Source organism: Marmota flaviventris, chromosome 6 (genome assembly GCF_047511675.1).
Source record: "Marmota flaviventris isolate mMarFla1 chromosome 6, mMarFla1.hap1, whole genome shotgun sequence".
In the NCBI taxonomy this organism is placed as follows: Eukaryota; Metazoa; Chordata; class Mammalia; order Rodentia; family Sciuridae; genus Marmota; species Marmota flaviventris.
Window position 1 is genome coordinate 150,511,651 of NC_092503.1, and position 22,784 is coordinate 150,534,434.

Genomic DNA, 22,784 nt, shown 5'->3' on the forward strand with positions numbered 1-22,784 from the left:
GGCTCAGTGGTAAAGTATCCCTGGGTTCAATCCCCAATTCAAAAATAAAATCTCAGATTGTCCTTCATAGGTCTCATCCTTCATCACCTCTTCAATATTGTCCCTAATGTTCCATTTTTTTTTTTTTTGTACCAGATATTGAACCCAGGGGTGCTTAACCTGAGCCACATCCCCAGCCTATTTTATTTTGAGAAGCATCTTGCTAAGTTGCTGAAGGCTGGCCTCAAACTTGCAATCCTCCTGCCTCAGCCTCCTGAGCTGCTGGAATTACAGGTGTGCACCACTGAGCCTGGCTTGTTCCTTTCATCTTCAGTGTTCTTCTTGCACCATTCATTCTTTTATTTTGTGTGGGATACTGTCGATTGAACTCAAGGGCACTTGACCACTAAGTCACATCCCCAGCCCTGTTTTGTATTTTATTTAGAGATGGGATCTCAACTGAGTTGCTTAGTGCTTTGCTTTTGCTGAGGCTGGCTTTGAACTCTTGATCCTCCTGCCTCAGCCTCCTGAGCTGCTGGGATTATAGGTGTGCAGTCAGCGACCATTCACCTTTCATGTCTCATTTCTTCTTGAAGACTCAGTTCTTAACTCCACAGGAAGCATTCTTTGATCTCGAGTAGTAGGAACAACCTCCTTTCCTATACAGCCACAAATACTGCTCTAACTTGGGATATGTTTTGCAATTTTCCTTGCACTGTGCTTATTTTATACTCTCCACATCTTCCTATTATGTCATAAACTTGAAGACAGAATTTTGCCTCATTCAACCTTATTCTCCACAATACATCATACTCCAGTACGAAATATACAGTCAGACTCTTATATCTGAGGGGTTTGCATCTGTGGATTCAATGTATGTTGGATTGAAAATATTTGGAAAAAAAATTGTAGCTGTACTAAAGGCATTCAGACTTTTTTTCATGTCATTATTCCCCCAAAAATACAGCATTGCAACTATTTGCAGAGTATTTACATTGTGTTAGGTATTAAAAGTAGTCATGAGATGATTTAAAGTATAAGGGAGAACTATATGAATTATATGCAAATACTGCACCATTTTATATACCCACATGGATACAGAGTAACAACTCTGTTTAGCTAAAAGAAATACTCTATTAATGTTTATTGATGCTAATGCTTAAAATTTTAGCCATGGATGTTTGGAAGTTTCTGGTTATGGTCCTGAACAAGTTGGTTGTTATTGACATATTACTTTATGCATATGCATTCCTGGAACATAAATCCACCCATCCATCCATCCATCCATTCATTCATCCCTGTGTTATTCAGTACAAATTTATTGAATATCTAATATATGCAAAGTATGTGCATCATAGGGTTGGTGTTGGCTGACCTTGTGTAGTGTACCCATTCATCAATGGAGTACCCATCCATGGATGTTTATGTCATGTTGTTTACCTGTTTTCCAAACAAAGGGGAGCAAAGAGGCACTGCACATCATCATTACTAGCCAAGAGCAATATGTAATAGGAATGACCTTGACTTAAATTGCGACCTCTTGGGTCAGAATAAGCCTTGTAATGCATAGAACTGAACAAGACGTGGTTTTAACATTGACATAGAATTCTCGCTTTTCAGAGGTTCATTTTCATGTTTGTTTGGAGACTTTCTTTAAGAGGACAACAATTACATTCCTGCTGCCCCCCACCCCCCAAGCAATTATTTTTCTGGCATTCATTCAACGAAAAGGTTCAAGTGCACTTTTTCAGATTGAAGTAAACTCCAATGAAAATTTAAAATCAATGCTTTCCATCTAATAACGTTAATAAAAAAAAAGAGGAACACGTCCAATTTTGTAATTATAATCCATATATAAAAAGGGACGTGGCTACAATATCCATCTTAAGAAGTAGGTTGTTTTTAAATAATCAGGCAACTTTTTAAAGTTGCTGTATATATAGTACTTTAAAAAAAGAAGATACCCGTGCATCTGACCCTGATGCCCAGCTAAAAGGTTGGATAACTGTTCCTACCCACAGCCTTTGTCCTTACATCGCGGATGGGAGGGGTGGGGACCCAGGCCAGTCTCTTGCTTCCTAAGGACCCATTACCCATTGGGGACCCAATCTATCTGTGCCTCCTTCAGCCAGGAGCCTCCAGATCTTTCCAGACTTCCTTGCAACACTCCCGATGCAGTGGATGCCTGGCTTTCGCAGGCTGGCGTTGGCAGCCAGTCTCCCTCGCGCGCCTCTGCCGTCCCCATCTCCCTCTTTTCTCCCACGGCCCATCTGCCCCTCCTTCCCTCCACCCCCTCTCCTCGCTGCTCCCCTTTATTTCCACTCCTCGCCCTCGCGCTGCGCTCGCCCTCCCCCTCGGCTGCGCTCGTCTGTATTTGGAGCTCCCGGAAGCCGGCGACTCTCCCCGGGAGCAGCGTGACCGACTCCCATTCAGGGGGGAGGAGGCAGCGGGAGGAGCAGGGGAGGGCCGGCGGGCGGAGGGTGCCGGTGGCCGCGCACGGCTTGGCATCGCGAGGACCGGACCCCGGGGCGCCGGAGCAGGTAATCGGGGCGCCGCGCTGGCAGGGGCGGGCGCAGGTGCAGGGGCCCCGCGGCCGCGCTGGCCAGTTGCGCCCCCGGCCGCGGTGCGAAGCTGCGGGGTCGCGGCGGCGCTTGGGGAATAAAGGCGGCGCGGGGTCTGCGGGCTGCGGGCTGCGCCGACCCGACCCCGGGAGCGGGGCGCGGCGTGCACGGCCCCATCTGGGTCAGCGCACGGTGCGCTCCGCCCGCGCCGCCTCCTCGGCCCCGGCCCCGCAGCTCCGGAGGCGGGTGCGGGCGGAGGCGGGCTGGGAGCTGCCGGTCGCCGAGGCCTGCCCACCCGGAGCCGCCGCAGCCGCGGCCGGTCCAACTTTGGGGGGAGTCTCGCCCACTCGGATCTGACGCTCGTGAGGCTCCCGGGGCAGGAGGGGGGGTTGGTGTCCTTGAGACGGAGCTGACCAGAGCCACCCCGATCAGAAAGTGCTGGAAAGAAACCGACCTGGCCTCTCCGCAGAACCTGACTTGAGGCCATGAGTCACTTGTTAAAAATGCAAAGACAACTGAGGCATGGAGCGACAGCTCCGAAAATGTACCCCGCAGCTGCTCTCGGACTGCTTAGGGTAGAGGGTTGTTGGTAAAAGTAGCCGCCTCGTCATCACTCGGAGGGCCAATAACCGGGCGTGCAGATGGGAATCTTTATTCTCATCAGTACCACAGATATGCTGCAAGTTGGGGCGATATTTGAATTCATGCATTCTTTAAAATGAGTGAATGTAGGTGACTGCATTTAGCATAGTGAAGCTGGGTTAGGTCCAAACCGCCAAGGTGAAGAGGAACGCTTGGCTCAAAGGTCAAGGACCTTTGGCTACGTGGTCATGACTGCAGAAGCCTATGAGACTTAGGCACCACCGCTTACCAGAATTGTTGGTAGAGCCTGTATCTCTTCTGCTTGTCCAAATTTCTTTTAATTTAAGGAATGTGCCTTAGAATGTTTGATAAAACGTCTAGGTCCACTTTGGGAAGGATTACAACATAAGTGTGATCTTTAGGGTAATTATGTTATTAGAGTCTAATTAGACTGTAAGCATATTGAGGGCAAGGAGGGTGTGGGGGTGGTATAACAGTCCATAGAAATTCACTCAGTATATTGTGAATAGGCAGTGAAAGTTTGTGTAAATAATCAGGTGAATAGTTTTAAGTGTGACCATAACTTGACAAGACTGTATATTTGCAAGAAAAGCCTATTTCTCCATGGATCCCCGAATCTAAAAATCCTTAATAAAATTAGAATCAAGGGGTCCTGTAACTATTTACTAAGGATAAAAAGAAAAAGAAGCTGACTTTGAGAAATCAGGAAGATAATTACCAAGGTGCTTTGCTAATAGGAAGTAGGTGTTGGCTGTTTTTCTTTGAAACAAGAAATAATTTAACTTATTGAGTAAAAAACCAGAGAGTAAATATGTTGGCTTTGCTGGCCATGTGGATTCTTTAGTAATGATTAGGTTTTCATAGGTTGAAAGCAGCCAAAGATAACATCAAGGAATGGTGCAACCTTGGTTCACTTTATTTGTGGATATTGAAGTTTGAAGGTCATGTAATTTTCACCAGGAACAAAATATTCTTTTTTTTCCCCCAGGCATTAAAAAAATGTAAAAATACTATTCTTAGCTTAGGGGAGGAAGGAAAATACACAGGAGAGGAGAGTAGGTTGGTCCTGCTGGCTGGACTCTGCCTTCCTGCCCACCCCGAGTTAGAAAGGAACCTTTTGAAAGGATTAATGGGCTAGATTTTCTAAATGCCAAAACTATACCCAAAGAGTTAAATTAAACACCTTCAAGAAGAGCATTAACTTATTTTGGGGCCTTATGGTCTTTTGTTTTGAATATTTAACGTTATGCAAGAAGTTTTGTTTTTAATTCATCAATTATATGATATTTTATACATAAAAATAATGTTAATAAGTCTATGTAACCTAGGAACATTATGTTCAAATGAACACCTACGAGCCCATTACCACCCATCACCAGCTTAAAACTAAGGCTTAAGAACTAGATAGATCGTTTTGAAAAAAATAGCTCATCGAGTGGGAAGAAATATTTTAAAATCATATCAATGAGGGACTTATATCCACAATATATAAAGACCTATTAAAACTCAATAATAAAAAGATAAGTAGCCCAATTTAAAACTGGACAAAAGATCTGAATAGATATTTCTCCAAAGAAGATATACAAATGACCAATAAATGCATGAAAAAAAATGCTCCACATCATTATTCATCAGGAAAATGCAAGTCAAAACTACACTGCATAACTTCTTGATCCTGGCTGACAGCAGTCATAAAAGGGGAAGGTAATTAGGAGGGTGGGTGAGGGAGGAAGCACTGCAAGCCTCAGGCACTGCTCAGGGGAACGTAGCATGTTGCCTCCACGTTGGAAATCAGTTCAGGTTAAATGATGTTGTATGACCTGCCAATTCCATTGTAGGTATGTATTCAAGAGAAATTAAAACATGCCCACACAAAAACCTGTGCGCAGATGCTTATAGCAGCACCATTCATAATAGCCAGAAGGCAGAGGCAACCCACATGTCCATCAGCTGATGAATGGTTAGATAAAATGGACTCTGTCCATATAATGGCATATGATTCAGCCATAAAAAGGAGAGAAGTGCCACTACATCAGCAGGGGTGAACTTTGAAAGCACCATGCTAAGTGAAAGAAGCCAGTCACAAAAGGCCACACACTGTATGATCCATTCAGGTGAAAATGTCCAGAGCAAGGACATCTATACAGTTGGAAAGTAGATTAGTTATCCCTTGGGGCTGGAGTTGGAGGTGGGTTTCTAAAAAAGTAATAAAGCTGATAGGATTTCTTCCTGAGCTGATGAAAATTTTCTAAAATTGACTGTGGCGATGGTTGCAGGAGTCTGTGAATGTACTAAAAATAATTGAATTGTACACCTTAGGTGGGTGAATTGTACAGTATGGGAAAAACATGCCAATAAAGCTGTTAGGGAGAATAGAGGCTCAGGGGAGGAAAAACTGGGCCCTGGCCTACCTCGCTGAACCTGTGTTCCTCCCCCGGTCATTCCCCATATCCCTGCCAACCCTGCATTCTGTATTGATCTTTCCTTGCTTTAATTGTGAAACAGTTTTATGTCATGTACGAATTCCTGAACAACATATGTTAAGTTGGTTTTGATTTATAAAAAAGTAATATATAATCTCACTTTTTTTTCTTTACCTTTTTTTCCTTCTGGTCCTAGAGATTCAAACCCAGTGCTTTACCCCTGAGCTGTATCCCCAGCCCGTTTTATTTTAATTTTGGGGCAGGGTCTTGCTAAGTTGTCCAGGCTGGCCTCAAACTTGTAATCCTCCTGCCTCAGTCTCCTGAGTTGCTGGGATTACAAGCATGCACCATCTCACCTGGCTAATCTCGCTTTCTTTAAACTCAATGTTAAGCTTTTGAGGTCACCCATATTGTTATTTGAAGTTATATAATAAATTTTGGCAAATATTCCGTCATTTATTTAGCCATTCCCTATTGACAGGCATCTGAGTTGCCGCCTGTGTTTTGCTGTTTCCAACAATGCTGCTTTCAAAGCGCTTTCTCTTGAGCCTGGGCAGGACATCTGTGGGAACGCGAAGATGTCATATATTTTACTGGCAAAAAAAACAAAGACTGTTTCTCTGTCATTTTCCATGTTGATGGTGTATACCTTCGTGTTCTTTCATCTAACCCAAGATGAAGTGACTAATTCTGAGAGTCTTGCTTCTCATCTATTTAAATTCCAAATCTAATGTGTTTACTTTTTTTTTTTTTTTTTTTTGGTCCCAGGGATTGAACCCAGGGGTGGTTAGCCACCGAATCACATCCCCAGCCCTTTTTAATATTTTATTTAGAGACAGGGCCTCACTGAGTTGCTTAGGGCCTTGCTAAGTTGCTGAGGCTGGCTATGAACTTGTGATCCTCCTGTCTCAGCCTCCTGAGCCGCTGGGATTACAGGCGTGGGTCTAATATGTTTTCTGATGTCTTAGTGGGAAAACACTAATCTAAAATTCACAACTGAGTTCCCCAGTATGATCTCGTTACCCAGTCACTCATGAGCACCTCCTTTTAGACGTCGTAGGTTTAGGATAGACAACCTTATGAAATCAAAGGGGCATTACTTCAGGCAAGGTACAGGAAGGGTCACTAAGCTTCACTAAAACATTCCATATATTGTGAACCTTGCTGCAGTCCAGGATTCTACTGTGATTTAGTTTTGTTGTTCTGATAACAACAAGCTGATCAGTTATTTGGGCAGCTTCTGATTTAGGCTGTGAGATTTTGCAGTTTATTCAGATATTATGACTTAGGAAGTGGCGGAGGGGGAGCACCCATAGGCCAGAACAGGCCATTATAAAGCATTTAAAAGAATTTCTTTTTGTTGTGAGAAGAGACACACAACATAAAATTCACCATCTTAATCATTTTCAAGTATACAGATTTCCAATGAAAATGACTTTTTACTTGTGTTTAGTAACTGTTTGACTAAGTCCCTTCACATTGTTGTGCAGCTGTCAGTACGGTCCACCTCCAGAGCCTTGTCTTCATCCCAAGGTGAAGCTCTGTGCCCATTAAAGGACAGCCCCCCTCTTCCTCTCCCCCAGACCACTCCACTTTCTGCCCGCCTGAATTTGCGCATTCTGGGTTCCTTCGTGCAAGTGATACCATATTCCACCTTTCATTACATGAGCTTTTTTGTCCAGAGGAATTTTGTCTTGTTTTATTTTTCTCTTTATAGATTCTTTTTCTACTCAAGGAAAACATGGCTTCTTCTCCCAAGAAATTATTTAATAGTTTTCCCCCTCTTTAAATCTCCAGCCCTACACAGAGATAGACACACTAAGCTGCCTAAAAGCAGAACTTCTGAGTAACGAATGGGGTCTTCATCAGCCCTGTCTAGTAACTGGACATCTGTCTAAGAGTCCTGGCTTCTCATTGGCCTCTTTGCCAGGTGAAGAAGGTTCTGCTTCATATAGTGCCACACTCTCTGATGAATGGATGGACTGGGAACATTTTGAGGCCCCGTGAGTCTCCAATTCTCAGAATTTGAAGGCCATTCTGTAATCTAAAAGTCTGTTTTAAAATTTACATTGATGAGATGGGATACTAAAGGGCAGGAGGGGTCTGGGAGGCTGAAAATGGAGGTGAGGTGGTCTCAGTGGCACTGCTGTGAGAATAACCTCTGCAGAAGTTAAAGGCCAGAGACACCAAAGGCAGATAGTGCCTGGACAGCGTTGATGTCTTGTGTCTGAATTTGTGCACAGTACAGTGAGAAAATAACCTCTGTCCTTCCATGTGCAAATCCAGAGAAGGTCTGGGATCCACTGATTACTTATTCATGGCCTCCATGTTGAGTGAGCATTCCATGCTCAGCATCTGTCGCTGGGGACCAAGAAATGCACAGCAGTGAAGGAAGATGCCATGAACAGAAGATGATGTCTGATTCGAAAGATCTACGCCAGTGATGGTCTCCATTCCTTCCTATCTCGTTTCCATTTAGAAGACTGCCTGGGTTCTTTTGAGATAAGTCTATGATTTTACTCTCTGGCAATGAAGAGCGGTCAAATTGGGCCATACCAAGGGAACTGGCCAATCAGGATTTCCAGAAGCAGGTTACGTAGACCTCTAAGCCATGCATGTTAGGTGTAGTCTTGGCTGGGTGCTGCTTCCAAATTTATTACCGTTTGATGTTTGCCTGGAGGACTGGGGTCCACCCTCTGCGGTCCTCACCAATCCCGTGTGTAATTCTCCCTTCACATCAGGGAGGGGGGTTTTTGACCCTTGCTGGTTCTCTCCAGAACTGTCCTGACCTCCATGCCATTCGGTGGGGGCTTCATCTACAAGCCAATCCTGTGTCAATGTGGGTGCTGTGTTCAGTGAGCGAGGAAACTGTCTCAGTGCCCTTTGAACGAAATTTCCCTTCTGAAATACATTGAGAAACCTGTGACCTCAAATCCGAACTGTACAGTAACCCCAGGTGACCCCATCAGGACTTAGCCCCGTGGATCTTTTCTTCTTGATGTGTTTCTTGGGTTCGTTCGCCTGTTGATTTTCTAGAAGTTACTTGATTGTTGGTTAAAGGCGGTTCAGAGAACCCCCGTGACTCTGCTGTGTTACTAGTTGGCACTCCACTGCTCATGACTACCTACCTAACAGTGATGGGTCACCTGATGGTGGAGAAGTGGACCTGGAGGTGACCATGTGCACAGGGGCCAGGCGTGTGGGGCAGCCCTGCATTATAACACCACTGACCCCGTCCCTCACCCGCTTCTTCCCTCTCAGTAAAGGCGTTAATCCATCCATGACTGGTGCTGACTGAGTCACCACCCAAGGCAGTGACTCCTGACATTAAGCTTCAAGTGGGTGGCATCCAGGACGGGTCACGTCGTCACCTTAGCAAGGTGAGACACTTTTCGTGCTTCTCGCTGTAGTTCAGCAGCCCTTATGCCACATGCACGTGCCACACCCAACGGCTCCCCGAGCTGCAAGTACACAAGTGTTTTGAGAAATCGTCCCCCTCCTCATCTCCTACCTGCACGTTTCCCTAAGACCCACCCTCCCGAGTGGGCCTGCAAGGGGGCAGTTGCTCACCTCCTTTCCCAGACTTACCTCTCTTACCTCCATGGCCCCCATCCCATTTCTGTCTCTAACCCGTGCTGGTAACTGGTTTGGCCCAAGAGGGTGAATATCTAGGGGGTGGGAAGAGCAAAAAAAGGAGGGCATTTCAGAATATTAGCTGAGTTTTGGGGATGAGGAAGTGGATGATTCTAATGCTTGAACAGAGATCCTTTGGCAAATCGTGGGTTTTCTAAATCCTTATCTGAAAAAAAACAAAGCAAAACGGTTGGTCAATCTTTGATATAAAAGGATAAACATTAAAACAAAATCATGACTCTCATACAAATAAAAATGAACAATTTAAAACCTACTTTTAAAACAAGAGACTGAATCAATCAGCTCAAAGGAAACCACTTTTTAAAAGTATTTTTTGAGGTGTCGATGGACTTTATTTTATTTATATAAATAAATATGCGGTGCTGAGAATCGAACCTAGTGCTTCACACAGGTGAAGCAAGTGCTCTACCACTGAGCCTCCACCCCAGCCCTCAAGGGGAAGAACCATTTTAACAATACTGGAATGGAAACTGGCTTCTTCCAGTGTGAGGCCGAAGTCTGCTGATCTTACTGGATAAAGGTTTTTTGTTTTGTTTTTGGTTTTGCGGGCATATAGATAGTAGCTATTTGCCTTACTGTCTGTTTTTCACAAGTTGACTTCTGTCTCTGTAGAGTTGTAATAGCCTAGTTGGAGGCAGTGAATGGCTGGCATAACCCAGATGGATGAGCAGGTAGGTGCTCACCAACTTTGTCTTTCCTGATTTATCCTTACACTGATAATTAAAATAATCTTCCGTATTTTACCATCAGCTGATCTTTAGCATGTAACTCAGGAGGCATTCAAAGAATTGAATGGCATTTTTATAATAATTTTTTTCTTCCATCTGCATTTACGCTTCCCACCCTTGAACTGATATTTTAAAATGATATGAATCAAATCGAGGCCCAACCTTGACCCATTCTCATAATAAGTACACTTATCCACATATGCACAAGATACTTGAAAAACAAAAGTGCTCAGAAGAGAGGGATTTCCAATGGAAATGACTTTTTACTTGTGTTTAGTGACTATTTGTTAAAATTTGTGATTTGTGTTTTGATAAGTTGGGTTCTAATAATAGTAACAATGGTATCAGAAGAACTTCAAAAGACACTTTTACCCTGAATTAAAATTGAAATTTAAATAGATGTTTTTGATACAGAAAAGTACCATAGGGCAGTGAGTAAAGTACCTAAAAACACAAAATACATAAAATGAGGATGAACTTCTATAAGGCAAGGAGAAAGAAAATGTAAGTTCAAGGGGAAAGTAGAATTCTGCACAATTTATGACCATTAAAGAGCAACCTGCCCATGTAGTCTTTCAAAATGAATAATGATGATTTCATCGGATATATTTCGATGAGTGGTAAAATCATTTCTCTATTACATGTCAATATTTACAGGGTGCTGGCAGTTATATCCTTTGCAACTATTCATATTTTGGCAAAAAAAATGTGTCAATCTAAAAATGTGCAACAGGGTTTTGCAAAATTCTTTTAGGCTTGATTCAAGTAAAAATTTGAGAACTCTTATGGTTGGCCCTGCCTCTTTCCGTTTTCTGAGCAAAAATAAAGGATCCATAAATATGGAAACCCTTTTATTTATTTATTTTAATTGGTTATGCATGACAGTAGAATGCATTTTGACACCTCATACATAAATGGAGTATAAGCTCTCATTGTGCATGATGTAGAATCACATGGGTCGTGTAATCATATATGCACATAGGGTAACAATGTCCTATTCATTATACTGTGCTTCCTACCCTCATATACACTCTTCTCCCTTCACTTCCCTCTGTCTAATCCAAAGTACCTCTATTCTTCCCTAGCTCCCCCACCTTATTGTGAATTAGTATCCGCATATCAGAGAAAACATTCAGCCTTTGGGTTTAGGGGATTAGCTTATTTCACTTAGCATGAAATATCCATTCATTTACCTACAAATGCCATGATTTCATTCTTCTTTAAGGCTGAGCAATATTCCATTGTGTATATATACCACCTCTTCTTCATCCATTCATCTGTTGAAGGGCATTTAGGTTGGTTCCATAGTTTAACTAGTACGAATTGAGCTGCTATAAACATTGATGTGGCTGTGTCAATGTAGAATGCTGTTTTTAAGTCGTTTGGATATAAACCGAGGAGAGGGATACTAGATCAAATGGCGGTTCCATTCCAAGTTTTCTGAACAATCTCCATACTGATTTCCATAGTGGTTGTACCAATTTGCAGACTGTCCAGCAATGTATGAGTGTACCTTTCCCCCCCACATCCTTGCCATCATTTATTGGTGCTTTTATTCTTGATAATTGCCATTCTGACTGGAGTGAGATGAAATCTTAGAGTAGTTTGGTTTGCATTTCTCTAATTGCTAGAGATTTGAACATTTCTTCATATACTTGTTGATCGATTGTATTTCTTCTTCTGTGAAGTGTTTGTTCAGTTCCTTAACCCATTTATTGATGGGTTACTTGTTTTTTTGGAAATTCATGCTCTATCTGATGTGTGTGTGGTAAAGATTTTCTCCCATTCTGTAGTCTCTCTCTTCATGTTATTGATTGTTTCCTTTGCTGAGAAGAAGCTTTTCAGTTCGATTCCATCCCATTTATTTTTTAATGTATTTTTTACTTGTCATTGGACACAATGCCTTTATTTTATTTATTTGTTTTTATGTGGTGCTGAGGATCAAACCCAGGGCCTCACATGTGCTAGATGAGGTCTCTACCGCTGAGCCACAGCCCCAGCCTCCATCTCATTTATTGATTCTGGATTTTACTTCTTGCATCTTAGGAGTCTTGCTAAGGAAGTCAGGTCCTAGGCCAACATGGTGGAGATTTGGGTCTACTTTTTTTTCTGTTAGGCACAGGGTTTCTGTTCTAGTGCCTACGTCTTTGATCCACTTTTGAGTCGAGTTTCATGCAGGGTGAGAGATAGGGGTTTAATTTCATTTTGCTGCATATGGATTTCTAGTTTTCCCAGTGCCGTTTGTTGAATAGGCTGTCTTTTCTCCCATGTGTGTTTTTGGTTCCTCTGTCTACCTTTTTTGGCTTGGTCCTGGAATGATCCTAATATTAAACGAATCAACTTACTTATTGACATAGTTCTAGTGACTCCTTGTTCTGCAAGACTCAGGGAGGACATTTGAAAACTAAAGGTACTTACATGAAACCTCCCCAAAGAGGATGCTGGCCCGTTGCATTTTATTTATTTATTTTTGGTGGTTATAAAGTCTTACTTGACTCCTCTTTATTTTTTTCCCCTTTGGCCACACTCATTGTAAGGCTGTGTGTGTGTGTGTGTGTGTGTGTGTGTGTGTGTGAGAGAGAGAGAGAGAGAAAACAAAACAGTGCTATTTGGATCTGTGAATGTATGTCTTTCACCAGTTTAGAAGCTATTGTTCCTCAAATATGTCTTCTACCTTGATTTCTCTCTCCTCCCCTGAGAGTCCAGTAACATTAATATTAGAACATTAGTGTGGTCCCACAGCCTTTCAGACACTGTTAATTTTTTTCAGTATTTTTTCCCTCTGATCTAAGTCAGAGGTAATAGTATCATCAGGTTCACGGACAGTCTCCTCTGTCCTCTCCTGTCTGTTATTGAGCCCATCCAGTATATACTTTTGATCGTAGTCATTATATTTTGCTATGCTAGAATTTGCACTCGGGTCTTTCTTGTGGTTTCTGTGTTTCTACTAAGAACTTCTGTCTTTCCATCCATTTCAAAAGTGTTCGTCTTCATTTTCTCAGTCACAGTTAAAATAGTTTCTGTAAATCTGTCTGACGATCCCAGTGTCTGCGTCATCTACTGATCGTCTTCTTTCTTGAGAATTGGCTGTGTCTCTCTTTTGTCCCGTGCATGTCAGATATTTTTGGACTGTGTGTTGGACCTTGAGTGTTATATTGTGAGATTTGGGACCTTTGGAAAATGCTCGAGTTTTTGTTTCACCGGCCAATCGCGGCCCTTTTGTTTGTATGCTGTGGCAATGGTTCCAATGTCAGTTCCATTTCCAAAGCTTTGCTGTGTGGCTTTGGGTCCCATGCATGCACTGTTCAAGGTCGGCCTGGGGCTTAGCTGTGGTTTATAACGTGCTTTGGTTCTCACATGCATGGCTGGGGGACGTTACTGGGACATACACCCCTTGCACAGTTCCAGGTTAATAACCTGGAGATAAAAGAGGAGACAAAGAAACAGCTGAAAGTCAAGGGCACCATGGCAGAGTGGGACAGGGCCTTCCTGCTTCCCCCAGCCTGGCGGGAGGCGGAAGGGCAAGTGGGCGTGTGGGGAAGAGAGAGCTCAGAGGGGACTCCTTTGGCCCTTCCTGACAACCAGCCACCTTTCAAGGCTGCACCTCCCAGTTAGAGTTTTTGCTTATCTTCCTTTTTCCGGTTTTGGTACTGGGGATTGAGCCCCGGGGCCCTGCACCACTGAGCTGCATCCCTCGTCCTTTTGTTTTGAGACAGGGTGTGATGGTTTGGATGTGAGGCACCCCCCAAAGCTCACGTGTAAGACAACACAAGAAGGTGCAGAGGAGAAAGGATTGGGTTGTAAGAGTCTTCACCCAATCAGTGAGTCGATCCCCTGATGGGGTTACCTGGGTGCTGGCTGAGGCAGGGGGTGTGGCAGGAGGAGCTGGGTTCTGGGGGCGTGGCTTTGGGGTATAGACTTTGTATCTGGAGAGTGGAGTCTCTCTGCTTCCTGATCATCATCTGAGCTGCTTCCCTCCACCACACTCTTCCACCATGATGTTCTGCCTCACCTCGAGCCCTGAAGAATGGAGCCAGCCTCCTATGGAGGCTGAAACCGTGAGCCCTCAAATAAACTTCTCCTCTCCTATAATTGTTTGGGTAAGATCTTTTAGTCACAGCAGCAAAAAAAAAGCTGACTAGTTCACAGGGTGTCTATTCAGACAGTGATATTTTATAACAATTCCTTTTTCTCTCCTCTTTCTACCTTCTTTCCTGTTGGATGTTGAAGATTCAATTTTTAGCTCATCATGTGTGTAGTCTGTCTGTCTGTCTTCTTTATTTATTTAACTGGGGGCATTTTACCACTGAGCTACATTCCCAGCCCTTTTTTATTTTGAGACAGGGTCTCACTAGGTTGCTGAGGCTGACCATGAACTTGTGGGCCTCCTGCCCCAGCCTCCTGAGTAGCTGGGACTATGGGCATAAGTCACCAGGACCAGCTTCCTGCTACAGTTTGGCTCTTAATATCCCACAAAGGCCCATATGTTAAAGGCTTACTCCCCAGCTCGGGGCTACTTTAGGGAGTGGGACCTAGGGAGAAATCTTCTGATCACTCAAGGTGTGCCCTTGAAGGAGATACTGGAACCCTGGCCTCTCCTCTTCTTCTTTCTTCTTGGTCTTAAGGTGAATTGGCGTCCACCACTGGGCTCCAGCCATGATGTGCTGCCTCACCCAGGCCCTAAAACAATGGGGACCACTGACCCACCGTGGAATGAAAACCTCCAACACTATGAGCCAAAATAAACCTTTTCTCTTTTTAAGTTGATTATCTTAGGCATTTTGTTATAGTAATGGAAAGCTGAGACCCTCCCTCCCTACTGGGTTGCTTTTTCAAGTTGGCTTATTCTCCTCAGTTACTCCAGCTTGTCCTTCAGAATCCAGCGGTTGTTTTTGCATTCTGAAGGCAGTTCAGGGATGGGCCGGTGTGGGCCTGCTCCTTCTCCATCTCCCCTTGTAGCCCCCCTTTTTGATGACTCCCTTTATTCCTTCCCCCCTGTTTCTCCCACACCCACCATTTATTCTGTTCTTTCCCTTTTACCCTCTTTCTCTCTTTCCCCTTTGACTTTGGGTTCCCAGGTCCAAAGAGCAAAAGAAGAATCTCTTAGTCTTTTGGGTCACCCACAGCACTGTTTAAAAACTCTGTTGAAGTCATCATTTGAAATCAAGCATAAAAATAGACCCAGGAGGCTGGGAGCAAGAGGGACCTGAGGACCTGACCACCCGGCTGCCCCACGCCCAGCGAGCACACTCCCCCTGGGTGGAGAGCTCCGCAGGACACGGGCCCGGCCCCTGGGGCTGACCCGTAGGTTTTTCTTTTTCTTATTAAAGAGTTGTTGGAACTGTTATTCAATTACATATAAATCTTATGAATGCCATGGATTATGGGATTAGAAGGGCTTTCGGCAAACCTTATTAGTCACTATTCTAGAGAGACAGGGCATTCTTATCGCTGGATGGCAGGACTTAATAAATTCAGAGATTTCGCGTCATGTTGGGAGAAGCGACTGACCGCACAAAATGATGACCCCCGGTGTCTCCAGGCAGCAGTGTCTCCGCAGGGGTTTGCTCATTGGCAGGGTCTCCGCAGCGTGGTGTGTGAGGTGGCATGGCCGTCGTGCTTGGGGATGGAAAGTTGGTGACATGTGAACTATAACTCATGGGTGCCAAGCACAGAGCTGTGGAGCGTTCAGAGAGAAATTAGAATGACGACACTTAGGTGTCACTCTAGTTCACAAAGTTCACTTCTCCATCTCCTTTCATCTCCTCAAGAACCTGAGGGGGGGCTTCTTATCATAGCTGTGTTCCAGAGGGAATTGCAGATGGCCCCCGAGCTGCCACCTGTCACCTAATGCCATTGTGGACATGTCACCCTCGTCCTCCAGGGCTGACCTGCTCCTCTTCATTTCCCCCCTGTTGGCATGGCATCACCTGGAAGCAAGACATTGAGGATATGTGGTATCCACTTAGGAATAGAATGATTGATTCAAATGAAATCCGTGCTTAACTCCCAGTTTCTATTCCACACCCCTTTGCGGCCCCAGCAGTGCATGAGGTCCATGTTCTTCACATTCTCACCAGCATCTGTTTTATATTGTCTTTCTAGTTGTCTTATTATTGAGTTGCAAGAGCTCTTTATATATTCTGAGTACAAGGGAGCATTATGATCACTTGGTGGAAGGAAAACAGGCTGTGTGTAGTAGCCTCCCCACCAGCATCTCTGTGGCTCTTCTTTTCTCAGTGCCAGAGTGTGGCCCTCAGGGGCCTCTGAGAAGCAGCTTGTTGACCTCTACCTCCTCCAGGGCATAAGGGCCACAAGGGCAGAGTGAGGACACAGGAATAGAAAGAGCTTCCCAGACAGCCCGCACTTAGAAAGGGCCACTGACGGGTTAGAGAGAGCTTTCTCTTTTGGTGAAGGGTTCCTACCACACATTTAGCCGAGAGAGCTCTCTCCACTTCATGGTGGAGGAATAGGGGATGAATTGTGATTTTATGACTCCGTCCTGACTCCTCTCCACCACCCAAGGGGCACAGAACCAGCCTTCTGGACATGCGTGGGCTTCTCCCCAGCCTCAGCTCCCACTGGGCTCAGTTCCCTGTGGTCTGGTGTCCTGATGGGCTGGATAGACCCCATGGCTGAACTGTCTATTCCTCAAGGAGATCTGGGGGCCCTGAAGGTGCAGTCTGTGTCCCCCCCTGTTGTGTAGCCTCAGGGGCTCAAGCCACAGCTCAGAACATGTTCACATACAGTTTTTCTTAATGAGTGAAGAATAAGAAAGGAATTCACTGATTGGAAATAGGGTAACTGAGACTCAACAGGTTAAATAATCTACCCAGGGCGCCCAGGAGTACGTAGGCTGTCAGTGAAGGGTGTGGGTGAAGATTCTTGGATCTCAATAATGCTTTTTCTGTTTCATCAAGGGACAAGTCCTCGTCTTGTATCTTCAGAGCTTTCAACCCAGAGCAGAATTATTTTTACCACCAGACCAGCCAGGCATGGTTCTGAGGGGCGATCCCACCAGGGTGGAGAGCTCACGTGCTGGGGAGGCCATTTCCCCACCTGGGGGTGCAGTCTGCCTTCCTGGGTTCCACTCTGGGTGGGTGGGTTGATGGAGAGGACAGGAGGATTTCCCCTGATCCGTGGGACTCTGCAGGTCCTCTGGGAGGACTTGGGGTTTGCGGGATGGCTCAGTAGTGCCAGGAAGGACCTTGAGGCAGTGGACACAGAGGACCCAGGCATCGAGGTCTCCCCTATTCTGATCACACTGTCTAAAAACAGAGTCTTGAAACTTTTTTTGCAATAAAATAAAAAAAGAAAACTCGTGGCAGTGGTAGGTAGCTTTGCATCACTGTCTCAAAATACTTGAGGTGACAACTTAGGAGGAGAAATGGTTTATTTGGCTCCTGATTTCAGAGCTATCAATCTGCAGTTGCTCCGCCCTGTTGCTTTGGGCCTGTGGCAGCCTAGCAGGCCATGGTGGGGGCACGTGGCAGGAGAGGCTGCTCCCATCAGGGAGGTGGAAGAGAGAAGAAGGGGCGGTCCCATATCCCTTCAAGGGCACACCCCCAATGACCTCACTACCTTCAGTAGGTCCCACCTCCTAACAGCTCCCACTGGTGCACAAACTGGGAACCAGGCCTCCAACAGGGATTTGGGGGGATGTTTCAGATCCTAACTAAAGCAGCAGCCATGTTTGCTGTTTGGTGAGAAGCCGGCTCCAGAAATGCTCTGCAGGAGAGTAGGTGAACACTAGGAAGGCAGCTCCTTGGGAAGCAGGTCCCTGCGTGAGCTGGCAGGGTCTGTTCTCATATCCCCCCCACCACAGCGGGGCAGGAAAGGTATTTCAGTCAACCCCAGCCTCTTAAACACGAGCATCATGCTTAGCCGAGAGTGGGTGCTGACTGGATGAAGACATGGTCCCTGAGCTGGCCAGTGGTCGGTGGATGAACACCATGATGGTTGTTTCTCCCATACGTCCCCTAAGCCTGGTTAGAGTAGTGAATCCCAGGAGTGATGGTTTCCTGGAAAAGAAAGGCAGTTGTTGATACATCATCGAAAATGAGTATGGTTTGATGGTAGTTGAACAAATATGTTTGAATTTTAGTGCCCTTCCAGAGAAACCACCATAGTGACTTTATTTTTTGCAGAGTTCTCCTATGTTCTTGCAGTTGCCTGCACTCACTGTGAGAAAAGGTTTGAGAGTCTTCAGTTTCCTGTTCCTTCCAGTCTTTTCCTACTTAATCTTAGACTCGTGGTCTTCAGAACCCCTGTATCTGATTCCTCCTTTGCCATCTTGGATGGCATCTTGGACCTTATGAGCAAGACTCTGAACCCGCAATCAGGAAACCTTTTATTATTAATATGAAAATGTTTTCTCCTTTAGTTATTTCAGGAGCTCGCTGTGAGGAATTTACAAAGCCCTTTGAACAACATGGAGTTTGTTTTAAAAATGGAAATCCTAAAGCAAAAGGAGCCCCGGAAGACTTAGAGGTTTCTATCTGGAGGGAGCAAGCTTGTTCTTTCAGTCACCGGAGGAAGCTGCTGTGGTTCCAAGTGGGAAAAACTAATCTAATGCCTACTTTTAAATGGAAATTTCTCCTGTGAAAATCTGGCTTGCAGCCCCATCTGGGATTGCGCCAGCGAGTGGGCAGGCAAGGAAAAGGCAGTGAGTGGTAGCCAATTAATTAGTCAATCAAGAAACATTTATAGAATCCTCTAGGCATATGGCACCATGCTGGACCCAGCAGGAGGGTCAGAGAAGAGTGAGTTACGACCTCAGCTCATGGAAAGCTCTGGACCAGGCTCCTTGGGGTGGGGAGGAAGGTGTACAGGTGCTAACAGAAGAGGAAGCAGAGGGTGCATTTTAATTGGACAGTATGCCTTACAGATGCTGAGGAGGTAGTCCAGACAACTGGGCTTATTCTGGGCATGTCACCCTTTACACTGTCACATGGGGGCCAGTGTTCAGAGCAGCTCTGAAAGCCGCATTTACAACTGATCAGAACCAGTTAGGGAAAACCTGGGCAGACCTTCACCACTGAGCATGACAAGGTTTGGATGCGATATGGGGTTGAAGGATGCTCGTTTGCAAAACTGGTTCCACAGAGGCTGTGCGTGTGTCTTTTGTGGAGGATCATAGAAAGGAAGGAAGTCATAAAAACACTTATGAGGAGAATACAAAATACTAGTTACACACCAAATTGATCACTTTCTAGTAACCATGACACACAGACTTGAGAAAATCTCAGGAATGTTGTAAGAATAAGTAAATGGAGAGGAAAAAAAATGAAGTGTCTTCCATTGATTGGAAAAATGAAGTGTCTTCCATTGATCGGACTTTCTCGATGACTGCTTAACATTTCCAAAACTGTAACTATTGCCATGGAGGGGCAGTGAGGAGGAGTGTCTTATAGCCTTAGCTAACGTGCATCTTTGTGCCTCAGAGCAAGTCTATGTATGGGTAGTAACAGAAGCAAAGCAAAATTAAGCTCTTTTCTCAAAATCCTCTGCTTGACAAGAGCCAGAGGACACATCTGGTATGTCTGACTCCGAAGTCATGGCCTCTCTGTACTATCCAGGTTAAGGACGAGCGAGACCTTTGAGACTTTGTGTGAAAGTGTGTGGAACTCTCTGCTTCTGGAATTGTTATGGAGAAGGATAAAGACTCCATCTCTCTGAGTCTTTCTGCACAGTCATTGCACTGGGGGTGTGGCACTGGACGTTGGACATAGGAGCTAATTTTCTGAACTTTCGAGGATGGTGTTTGTAAAATGATCAATGAGGCAGAACATTTAAAAACTAATAGCCATCTTCTCTCTTAGGATACCTTATTATTCCAAGAGAGCATATTAATGAATACTGGCTGGCTCTATTCTGAAGTGTATGGAGTATTTGGAAACAAACAACTTAGTTCATAAACTCACTCAGAGATAAACAACATGCAAGACAAACCTTCCAACATCTTCTGGACCTCTTGAAAATCATTTATAAAGAAAATATATATAGCCAGGCACAGTGGCACATGCCTGTAATCCCAGTGGCTCAGGAGGCTGATACAGGAGGATTGCAAGTTCAAAGCCAGCCTCAGCAAAAAATGAGGTGCTAAGCAACTCAGTGAGATCCTGTCTCTAAATAAAATATAAAATAGGGCTGGCTCAGTGGTCAAATGCCCCTGAGTTCAATCCCTGGTACTCCACCCCTGAAAGAAAAGAAAATATATATTGACAACAAAGCATATCGTCATAGTGTTCAGAGAGAAGACTCCAAATCTACCTTCAGAAAGAAAATGCTGGGTGTACTCAAGGGGTCAAGAGTCAGAGGGCTTTGGACTTCTCAGCAGCAGTCCAGTGTCCCTGAAGCCGCAAATCCATCCCTTTTCAATTCTGAGGGAAACTTGCAGCCCGGAATCCTGTCCTCGGCTCAACCACTGATCAAGTGTCAGAAAGATATTTCCAAACTTGCAGGTCCTTTTTTCCTCAGAAAAGAGGAAGTCACAGAGTCCAGGGAAAAGGTGAGACAGCCTAAGAGAGGCGAGGGAAGCCCCTAGCCTGGAGCAGGCAGTGACCTGGGTCACCACGCGCAGCACCTGCTGGGACAGCCACGTGAGTCAGAGCAACATGCAGAAGAGCTGTGTCCCAGGAGTCTAGAGAAGCCCAGGTGTGTTGGCTCCTTTGAATGGAGGAAGAGCAGGAGGAAGAGCTGGGGTGTGAACTGTTGGGACGTCCACGGGGACCAAGAAGCTGGAAATAATCGCTTTGGGGAAATAGGACGTGCAGAGCATGGAAAGCTGACCGCTGTGTACACCTCGTGGCTCAATGCGCACAGGCACAGTGTGCTGATGCTGAGTGTCGTCACACAAAAAAGCGGAGACTGGACACAATTGGGAGGATTGTGAGATTTCCTTTTGCAGTTGCGTGGTTAGTGGGGATTGTCAGGACCCTCGTGTTTTGGGTGGGAACTCGAGGGAAAATGTCACAGCAGAAGAAAAATAAGCCAGACACAGGACGAAGCATGTTATTTAGAGACGAGGAGGTAGTTGCCAAAAGAAATAGATAAAATAATTGAAAATGGTTGATTCTTGAGACAAAAAATGAAAAGGGACAAATGTTACCACCATGGACTTAGTCCTGACACCTGTGTAAATATCATGTGCGTTGTGTCCTGAAAAGCTGCAAGAAAGGATATTCACAGTTGTCACCACGAAGGCATTATAGATATTTGAGGAGATCGACGTGTCCAACCTGATTTCAGCCTAGTGCGGTGTATCCACATGTCGAAATGTCACATGGTATCCCATTAATATATTAATGTTATTATGTATCAGTTAAAAAGAAAGGAGCCATGGGGCTGGGGTGGTGGCTCAGTGGTAGAGCACTCTCCTAGCATGTATGAGGCGCTGAGTTCGATCCTCAGCACCACATAAAAATAAATGAATGAAATAAAGGTATTATGTTCAACTACCACTAAAAAAAAAAAATGAGAATTAAAAAAATAAAAAAGAAAGGAGCCAGGCTGGGGATGTGGCTCAAGCGGTAGCGCGCTCGCCTGGCATGCGTGCGGCCCAGGTTCGATCCTCAGCACCACATACAAACAAAGATGTTGTGTCTACCGATAACTAAAAAATAAATATTAAAAAAATTCTCTTTCTCTCTCTTTAAAAAAAAAAAAAGGAGCCATGTAGAATTGTTGACTCTTTCTGTTCATGTATAGTTTTGATGAAAAAAAATTAAACTTAAAAAAAAAAAGGACAAGATATGTGAACAAGAAATGGATAAGGAAAGTAGGGTCTATATACACACTAGAATAGTATTTGGCCATAAAAAAGAATGGGATCCTGTCATTTGTGGTAAGCAGGTGGCAGTGGAGGACTTGGTGCTAAGCGAAATAAGCCAGATGCATAGACAAGTACCACGTGTTCTCACTTACATGTGGGGAATCTAAAAATGTTGATTTCAAAGAAGAAGAGGGGAGAAAAATGATTAGTTAAGACTGGGAAGGGAGAATGGGGAGAGAGGTTGGATGATGGGCACTAAATGTGGTTCCATGGGCGGAATAAGTCCTAGTTTTCCACAGTACAGTAGAGTGACTGTAACTGACAACCAACTATGATCTATTTAATGAAGAACTGGGAGAGAAGAGCCCAAGCCTCCAAACACAAAGGAATGCTAAATGATAAGGAGAGGGGATGCTGATCACCGCGGTGTGATGATTACACTTTGCGAACACGCACTGAGTTATCACACTGTCACCTCTAAGTAGATCCAAGTAGTATGTGTCCATTAAAAGAAAAATAGGTAGAAAAGGAAAAGTGAGGAAAACGCAAGTAATAATAAGAAGGAGATAAACAAGGGTGGGTGGGCTTCCCATCCTGGTGGAACTCCAAAGAGAACACCCAAAAATGGGTACCAAAGGAGGAATTAAGATGAATCCCAACCCTCGCTTCTTCAAACAGGCCTTTGAAAGCCAAAGCCGTGAAGCGCCAGCCTCCCTCTTTCGCTTCTCCAACCCTGGCCCTCTGGAATGGCGTGCGCGTGCATCCTCCAAAGCCCTCACCGTGGGTTGGTGCATGAAGGGGATGAGTGAGCCTTGCAGGACCAGGCTGCGTCTCTGGGCTCTCCACCTGCCAACCTGGCTTCCTGTTCTCGGCTCCTTAGGCTCTCTCACCTCCAGCCATCTTGCCGTGTCCCCCCCCACACACACACACTGCTCCTGTGCAGACTCCCCTGGCCGCCTCGCTCTGACTCCCGCCCCATCCTGCCCCCGCTGCCTGCATCCGCCTTGCCTACCTCATGTGCTTCTTCAGCCTAATTCTCAGGTCCTGGCTCCTGTCCAAAACT

The 22,784-nt window shown here is 44.9% G+C and overlaps 1 protein-coding gene across 1 annotated transcript in view; it reads left to right on the forward strand.

Moving 5' to 3' along the window:
- The first annotated feature begins 2,455 nt into the window (after positions 1 to 2,455).
- Cap2 (cyclase associated actin cytoskeleton regulatory protein 2) overlaps positions 2,456 to 22,784 on the forward strand; it is a 131,693-nt gene continuing 111,364 nt past the window's right edge. The window contains exon 1 of the mRNA XM_027948205.3: positions 2,456 to 2,519. The gene's annotated coding sequence lies outside the window, so the exon portion shown is untranslated. The remainder of the gene's footprint in view (positions 2,520 to 22,784) is intronic.